General features: G+C 41.7%; 1 pseudogene; it reads right to left on the reverse strand.

Annotated features, from left to right (window-relative positions):
• Positions 1-462: 462 nt before the first annotated feature.
• LOC101136165 (adenosylhomocysteinase-like) lies at positions 463-1,819 on the reverse strand (annotated as a pseudogene).
• Between the last annotated feature and the right edge of the window lie 7,358 nt (positions 1,820-9,177).

Raw genomic sequence — 9,177 nt, forward strand, 5'->3', positions numbered from 1 at the left:
TCCTTTATTTTAACATTACAAACACTATATAGACATTATAAACCAAATTACTCTCTTTTTGATTGAGAGTTGTGATAAGAACCATTCTTGTTACAAAATGGTGGCAGGTCTATGCCTGCTTTTATGTTTTTCTGGCCTCTCTCAACCTCAAGCTGTGACTTCTCTGTCCTTTCTTGGTTGTCACTTAACTATTCTAACCCGTGTAAAATAGGGACTAAAAGTGCCAACCTCATTGTTAGGAGGTTTAAGAGAAGGCCCAGCACTAAGCCAGGCTCTCAGGAACAGTTCTTCCTTGCCCTTCAGTTCTCCCTTGCCCTTCAATATATATAGCTCCCTCTCATCTGTCATGGGCTGAGGAACCAGTGAACCCGTAAACCAAGCACCATGGGCATAAGTCTGTAGGCCAAGTGAAGACTGGATGGTAAAGTACATGGGCTTCGTGACCCCACTGCCAACTTCAGGCTAAGGAAGGACGGACTTAGCAGTTCCAAGACCACTGAGCTGGTTCCCAGTGGATGTCTCCTTCATACCCCCATCATGACCAGGGTTTGAGGAGGTGCCTCTCAGCTTCCCCTGTGACACTTGGAACCATATGAGGGATGCAGTAGAGGTCAAAAACTGAGGAATCAGCCTTAGGGAGTCAATGGGATTGGTGTCATTTGCTCTTGGGGAGGAAAGCTGGGGCCTGGGCAAGGACAGCAACTGGAAGGTGAAGGGCAGGCCTGCCTTTAAGTAGTAGTAGTGATCAGGCTTGAAGAGCCATCATGGGTCATGCCCAAGTACTGGGCCTGCTTTGCGGTCAGCTTGGTCAGCTTCATGTTCAGCTTGCCCAGGCGGGCTTCAGCCACTGCCTCATCCAGCTGGGGCTTGATGTTCACCTTCTCCACAGCATTCTTGTTGAGGCACTTGACATTGATCTCCATGTCAAAGGGTCCAATGTTATACACAATGGCAACATTCTTCATCTGCTCAATGTGTCGGCCAAGGATGATATTGAAAAAGTCTGTGGTGGTGTCAAAGATGTTGCCATCCTGGCAGGCCTCCTCCATGGTAGTCACCTCTTAGCCATCAATAGCAGCCTGCAGTGTGTTGAGTGGGTCGATTTTGGTGATGATTATGCAAGCCCCAAAACCCTTCAGGGCCTGGACACAACCATTGCCCACATCGCCACAGCCCACCACCACCGCTACCTTGCCAGCAATCATCACGTGTGTGGCCCACTTGATGTTATCTGTGCGGGACTCCTGGCAGACATAGAGGTTGTCAAACTTGCTCTTGGTGATGGAGTCATTGACATTGATGGTAGGAGCCCTCATGATCCCATTGGCCATCATCCTGTGGACCCAGTCATGGTCTCCTCAAAGATGCCTCAGCTGACTGACAGAAGCTGTGGGTACCCGGTGTCAATGAGGTTGGTTGAGGTCACCAGCATCATCCAGAATCATGTTGAGGGGCCTATCTTTGAAATACAGTATCTGCTCGATGCACCACAGGTACTTGTCATCTCTTTCACCCTTCCAGGTGCACACTGGAATGCCAGCCTCGGCAATGGCAGCTGCCACATGGTTCTAGGTGGAGATGTTGCAGCTGGACCACTGCATCTCAGCACTTGAGGTAATGAGGGTTTCAATGAGGACAATGGTCTCCACTGTCATTTGCAGGCAGCTAGTGATGTGAGTGCCTTTCAGTGGCTTGGAGCCAGGAACAACTCCCTCATGTACATCAGGCCCACCATGTCAGCCTCCACAATGTCTAGGGCCTTGTGTCCCCAGGCGTCCAGGCTGATGTCAGTGACTGTGTAGGGCAGTTTGTCAGACATGCTGGTTGTGTTTCTGCATGGAATGATGGACACAGGTGAAGGGGGCTGGGACTCTGACATGGGGCGGGCAGTGCTGGGCAGGCCTAGCAACTTTTTATATGCTTAAAATCCATATGTATTTCCTTTTTTGAGTCAATTGTCTGTTTGCTACTCATTTTTTTCATAGGGTTGTTGGTTTTTTTTTTCTAATCAATTTATATTTGCTCTTCCATCCTGGGCAACATAGCAAGACCTCATCTTTCTCCAAAAACAAAAGGAGCCAGGCATGGTGGTGCATGCCTGTAGTCCTAGCTACTTGGGTAGGTGAGGCAAAAGGATTGCTTGAGCCCAGGAGGTTGAGGCTGCAGTGAGCCATGATCCCATCACTGCACTCCAGCCTGAGTGATATAATGAGACCCTGTCTTGAAATAAAATAAAATTGAATTAAAAAAATTAGAAATAATAATGTATGTATTTTACTGGATACTCATTATAAAAAGAGAAAATTTGTGTTATTCATAACATAACATGAAGAGGGGCAGGATGTAAAGGAGCAGAGTTTTACACATGAAAGAAGGTAAGTTGTTAGCAGCATAAAATAGAATGTTACAATGTTAAGATGTTTTATGTAATTGCAATGGTAACCACAAAGAAAATATCTACAGAATATACACAAAGGGAAATGAGAAGGGAGTCAAAATATGTCACTACAAAAAAATCAACAAAACACAAAAGGAGACAACAAGGGAAGAAAGGAGGGACAAAAAGCTACACAACAAACAGAAGACAATTAATAAACTGGCAATAGTGAGTTCTTTCCTATCAGCAGTACTTTAAATGTAAATGCATTAAACACACCAAATAAAAGATGTCGATTGGCTGAACGTATTTTAAAAAACAAGATCCAGCTATATGCTTTCTACAAGAGACTTACTTTATACTTAAGGCACACATAGGCTAAAAGTAAAGGGACACAAAAAGATTCCGTGTAAATGGAAACCTACAAGATAGCAGGGGTGGCCATATGTAATACTAGACAAGATAGTCTTTAAGTAGAAACTGTCAGGAGGACAAGAAAGGATGTTATGTAATGATAAGGGGTCCATTCATCAGGAACATATAACAACTATAAATATATGCACATCTAATGTTAGAACTCCCAAATAGGTGAAGCATTAACAGGACTGAAAGAAGAAATTAACAGCAATACAATAATAGCAGGAGACATAGTACTTCTCTTTCATTTATGGCCAGAACAACCATACAGAAGATCGACAAGGAAACAGAAGACATGAACAACAGTATAGATCAGTTGGCTGTAACTGATGTCCACTCAACAACAGCAGAATACACATTCTTAAGTACTCGTGGAGGCTTCTCCAAGATAGACCACATGTTAGGCCATAAAACAAATCTTGACAAATTTAAGGAGATTGAAATCATACAAAGTATCTTCTCCAATCACAATGAAATAAAACAAGAAATCAGTAGCAGAAGGAAAACAAGAAAGTCCACGAATTTGTGGGAACTAAGCAGTGTCCTCTTAATGAATGGGTCAGAGAAGAAAACACAAGTGAATTTAGATAATATCTGGAAACTAATGAAAGCAAAAATGCAACATATCACACTTATGGAATGCAGTGAAAGTAGAAGTGAGGGAGAGGTTTATAGTGGTAAACACCTACATTAAAAAAGAAGAAAGATCTCAAATCAACAACCTAATCTCATACCTCAAATAACTAGAAAAGAACAACAAACTAAACCCTAAGTTATCAGAAGGATTAGAGCATAGGTAAATGAATTAGAGAATAGAAATACCATAGAAAAACATCAAGGAAACCAAAAGTTGTTTTTGTTGAAAAGATCAATGAAATTGTCTAACCCTTAGCTAGACCAACTGAGAAAATAAGAGAGAAGACTGAAATAAGTAAAATTAGAAAGCCAGGTGCAGTGGCTCATACCAGTAATCCTAGCACTTTGGGAGTCCAAGGTGGGAGGATCGCTTGAGCCTAGGAGTTCAAGACCAGCCTGGGCAACATAGCGAAACCCTATCTCTAAAAAAGTAAAATAAAAAACTTTAGAAACAAATGAGAAGCTGGAAATCATCATTCTCGGCAAACTATCGCAAGGACAAAAAACCAAATACCGCATGTTCTCACTCATAGGTGGGAATTGAACAGTGAGAACACTTGGACACAGGAAGGGGAACATCACACACTGGGGCCTGTCATGGGGTGGGAGGAGGGGGGAGGGATAGCGTTAGAAGATATACCTAATGTAAATGACGAGTTAATGGGTGCAGCACACCAACATGGCACATGTATACATATGTAACCTGCATGTTGTGCACGTGTACCCTAGAACTTAAAGTATAATAAAAAATAGAAAAAAAAATGAATGAGAGGACATTATAACTATTGTCACAGAAATAAGGATTATGAGACTGTTGTGAACAACTATGCCAACAAATTGGATCATGTAAAAGAAATGGATAAATTCCTAGAGGAACACCACCTACAAAGACTGAATCATGAAGAAATAAAGAATATGAATAAAGATAATATGAGTAAATAAATTGAAGCAGTAATCAAAACCTTCCCAGTGAAGAAAAGCCCAGGATCTGATGGTTTCACAAAAAAATTCCACCAAACATTTAAAGAACTAATACCAATTCTTTTCAAACTCTTCCAGCGAATTGAATAGGAGGGAACAATCCCAAACTGAGTCTTTGAGGGCAGCAGTAAGCTGATAACAAAACCAGAATAAAACACAAGAGACTGGGCATGGTGGCTCACATCTGTAATTCTAGCACTTTGGGAGACCAAAGCAGGTGGGTCTCTTCAGCCCAGGAGTTTAAGACCAGACTGGGCAACATGGTGAAACTCCGTCTCTACTAAAACAAAAAAAAATCAGCCAGGTGTGATATGCATTTCGAGCTACTCAGGAGGTTGAGGTGGGAGAATCACCTGAGCCCGAGAAGTCGAGGCTGCAGTGTGCTGAGCTGAGATTGTGCCACTGCACTGCAGCCTGGGCAACAGGAATGAGATGCTCTCTCAAAAACAAAACAAAACAAAACACACACACAAAAAAAAGAAGAAAAAAAAAGAAAAAGAAAAACCTATGGACCAATAATGGACTGATATTGCTGATGAATATAGACGCAACAAAATAGGTATATAAGGAACTTACCTCAATATAATAAAGGTCATATAAGACAAGCCCATACTAGCATCACATTCAATGGAGAAAGACTGAAAGCTTTTCCTCTAAGATTAAGAATAAAGCAAGGATTTGCACTCTCACCACTAATATTTAACATGGGAAGTCTGGCAAGAACTACTTGGCAAGAAAAAGAAATATAAGACATCCAAACTGGAAAAGAAGTAAAATTATCTCTATTTGCTAACAATATGATCTCATATTTAGAAAATTCTAAAGATTCCACAAAAATTACAATAAACACTTTCAAAAAAATTGCAGGATACAAAGTCAACACATAAAAATCATTTGTGTTTTTATGCACTAACATTGACCAGAAAAGGAAATTACAAAAACGCATACTATATACTATAACATAAGAAAGGGCAAAACACTTAGGACATGAAAGACTTGTACACTGAAAACTACAAAGCATTGCTAAAAGAAATCAAAGAAGACACAGATAAATGTAAGACATCCCATGTTCATGGCTTGGAAGCCTTAATATTGTTAAAATATTCATACTACCCAAAGTAATCTACAGAATCTATGCAATATCTATGAAAATCCCGATGCATTCTTTACAGAAAAGAGAAAAAAAATTCTAAATTGCATATGGAACCTCCAGGGATGCCAAATAGTCAAAACAATCTTGAAAAAGGACAGAGTAGGAGGCCTCACACTTACTGATTTCAAAACATACCACAAAAAAACTGCGATTAAGATGATGTGATAATGGCATAAAAGTAGATATATAGACCAATGGAACAGAATGAAGAGCCCAGAAATAAGCTTTTGTATGTATGGTCAAATAAACTTTGGCAGTATGCCTAGACCACACAATAGGGAAAGGTGTCTCTTCAGTAAATGGTGTTGGGATAACTGGATGCAAAATCATGACATTGAATCCTTACCCTACCCCACAAAAATTAAGTTAAAAAGGATGGATCAAAGACCTAGCTCTAAGCCTTAAAACTATAAAACTCCTGGAGAAAATATGGGAGGAAGGCTTCAGGACATTGGATTTGGCGATGATATTTTGGATATGACACCAAAAACACTAGGCAAGAAAAGCAGTAATTGATAATGGGACTACATTACACTTAAGTGCTTTAGCACACTAAAGGAAACAGTGAAAAGAAAACCTATAGAATGGGAGAAAATAACTGCAAATTATGTACCTGATAAGGGGTTAATATCCAGAACATATAAGGAACTTCTACAACTCAACAACAAAAACTCAAGTTAAAAATGGGCAAAGGATCCAAATAGACATTTTTCCAGAGATATGTGAATGGCCAATAAATGCACAGGACAATGCCCAGCATCACCAATCATTAAAGAAATGGAAATCAAGACCACAATGAGATATTATCTCACACCTACCAGTATGGCCACTGTCAAAAAAACAGAAAATAACACATGTTGGAGAGGATATGGAGAAGTTGGAACACTTTTGTATTGGTGGTGGTCATGTAAAATGGCACAGCCACTGTGGAAAACCATATGGCGGTTCCTCAAAAAATTAAAAATAGAAAAACCATGTGATCTAGCAATCTCATTTCTGGGTATACATGCAGAATAATTGAAAGCAAGGTCTCTAAATGATACTTGCACACTTATGTTTATTGTGGCATTATTCATAATAGCCAAGAGGTGCAAGCAACCCAAATGTCCATCAACAGATGAATGGATAAGCAAAGTGTGGTATATTTATACAATGGAATACTATGCAGCCTTAAGGAATTCTCTCATATTCTACAACATGAATGATCCTCAAGGACATGATGTTGAGTGAAATAAACCATTCATAAAAGGACAAATACTATATGATTCCACTCATATGGTGTATTTAGAGTGGTCAGAAATTATAGAAACAGAGTGCAGAAAGGTAGTTTTTAAGGGCTGGAGGTCGGGGGAAGAGGAATTACTGTTTGGGGGTATAAAGTTTCAGTTTTGCAAGACGAAAGCATCCTAGATATCTGTTGCACAATAATGTGAATATATTTAACACTACTGAAATATAATCATTTTTAAGTAAAAAATGATTAAGATTGCTGTAGTTTGGTTATTTTATTTTATTTTATTTGAGATGGAGTCTCACTCTGTCACCAGGCTGGAGGACAATGGCACGATCTCAGCTCACTGCAACCTCTGCCTCCCGGGTTCAAGTGATTCTTCTGCCTCAGCCTCCCAAGTAGCTGGGACTACAGGTGCGCACCACCACGCCCAGCTAATTTTTGTATTTTTAGTAGAGACAGGGTTTCACCATGTTGTCCAGGATGGTCTCAATCTCTTGACCTCATGATCCACCCACCTTGGCTTCCCAAAGTGCTGGGATTGCAGGCATGACCCACTGCACCTGGCCTATAGTTTGGTTATTTGTCTCTAACCAAATCTCATGTTGAAATGTTGGAGGTGGGGCCTGGTGGGAGGTGTTTGGATTAGCAGGTGGATCCCCTATGAATGACTCGGGCCATCCCCCTGGTGATAAGTGAGCTCTTGCTCTGAGTTTGCATGAGATCTGGCCATTTAAAAGTATGTGGCACCTCTCCCACCTCTCTCTCTCTCTTGCTCTTGCTTTCAACATGTGATGTGCAAGCTCCCACTTCACCTTCTACCACGAGTAAAAGTTCCCTGAGGCCTCCCCAGAAGATGAGCAATGTTGATGCCATGCTTATATGGCCTGCACAACCATGGGCCAGTGAAACCTCTTTATAAATTACCCAGTCTTGGATATTTCTTTATAGCAATGCAAGAATGGCCTAATACAGAAAATTGGTGCTGAGGAGTGGAGCATTGCTATAAAGATGCCTGAAAATATGGAACTAACTTTGGAGCTGGGTAACAGGCAGACGCTGGAAGAGTTTGGAGGGCAGAGAAGAAGACAGGAAGATGAGAGAATATTTGGAAATTTTGCAGCCTAGCCATGTGGCAAAGAGAGTAAAAGGTTTTTCGAGAGAGAAATTGAAGCAGGCTGAGGAGCAATATCTTGCTAGAGATATTTGCATAACTAAAAGGGAGCCAAGTGCTGATATCAAAGAGAGTGGGAAAAAGACCTCAAAGCCATTTCAGAGACCTTCATGGCAGCACCTCCATCACAGGCCCAGAGGCCTAGGAGGGAAGAATGGTTTCATGGGCCAGGTCCAGGGCCCCATTGCCCTGCACAGCCTCAGGACACTGTTCCCTACATTCTGGCCACTCTGGCTCAAGCCTTGGCTCAGAAGACCCCAGATACTGCTCATGCCACCATCCTGGAGAGTGAAAGCCACTGTAAGCCTTGGTGCCTTCCACATGGTGTTAAGCCTGTAGGGTGAAAGAGTGAATGAGGTGTGCCAGCCTTCATCTGTATTTCAGAGGATATATGAAAAAGCCTGGGTGCCCAGGCAGAAGCCTGCTACAGGGGCAGAGCCCTCAAAAAGACCCTCTGCTAGGGCAGTGCTGAGGGGAAATGTGTAGTTGGAGCCCACACACAGAGTCCTTACTGGGGCACTGCCTAGTGGAGGGGACCACTGTCCTCAAGAACCCAGAGTGGTAGATCCACTGGCAGCTTGCATCCTGTGCCTGGAAAAGCTGCATGCACTCAACAGCCTGTGAGATCAGCTGTGGGGCAGAACCCACAAAGTCACAGGGGCAGAGCTGCTCAAGGCTTTGGGAGCCCAACCCTCATATCAGTGTGCCCTAGATATGGGACATGAAGTCAAAGGAGATTATTTCAAAGCTTTAAGAATTAATGCAGGGTTTCTAACTTCCATGGGGCCTGTAGCCCCTTTCTTTTGGCCGATTTCTCCCTTTTGAGATGGAAATGATTACCCAATGCTGGTACTCCCATTGTATCTTGAAACTAAATAACTTGTTTGATTTTACAAGCTGGCTCATAGGTGGACGAGACTTGGCTTGTCTCATTTGAGATTTTGGACTTTCGAGGTAATGCTGGAACAAGTTAAGACTTTAAGAGACCATTGGGAAAGCATAATTGTATTTTGCAATATTAGGAGGACATGAGAAGGGGGATGCAGAGATGGAATGATATAGTTTGGACATTTGTCCCCACTCAAATCACATGTTGAAATATAATCCCCAATCTTCAAGGTGGCCTTGGTGGGATGTGTTTGGGTCATGGGGGCAGATCCCTCATGAATGACTTAGGCCATCCCCTTGGTGATAAGTGAGCTCTTGAT

This window comes from Gorilla gorilla, chromosome 10 (genome assembly GCF_029281585.2).
Source record: "Gorilla gorilla gorilla isolate KB3781 chromosome 10, NHGRI_mGorGor1-v2.1_pri, whole genome shotgun sequence".
In the NCBI taxonomy this organism is placed as follows: Eukaryota; Metazoa; Chordata; class Mammalia; order Primates; family Hominidae; genus Gorilla; species Gorilla gorilla.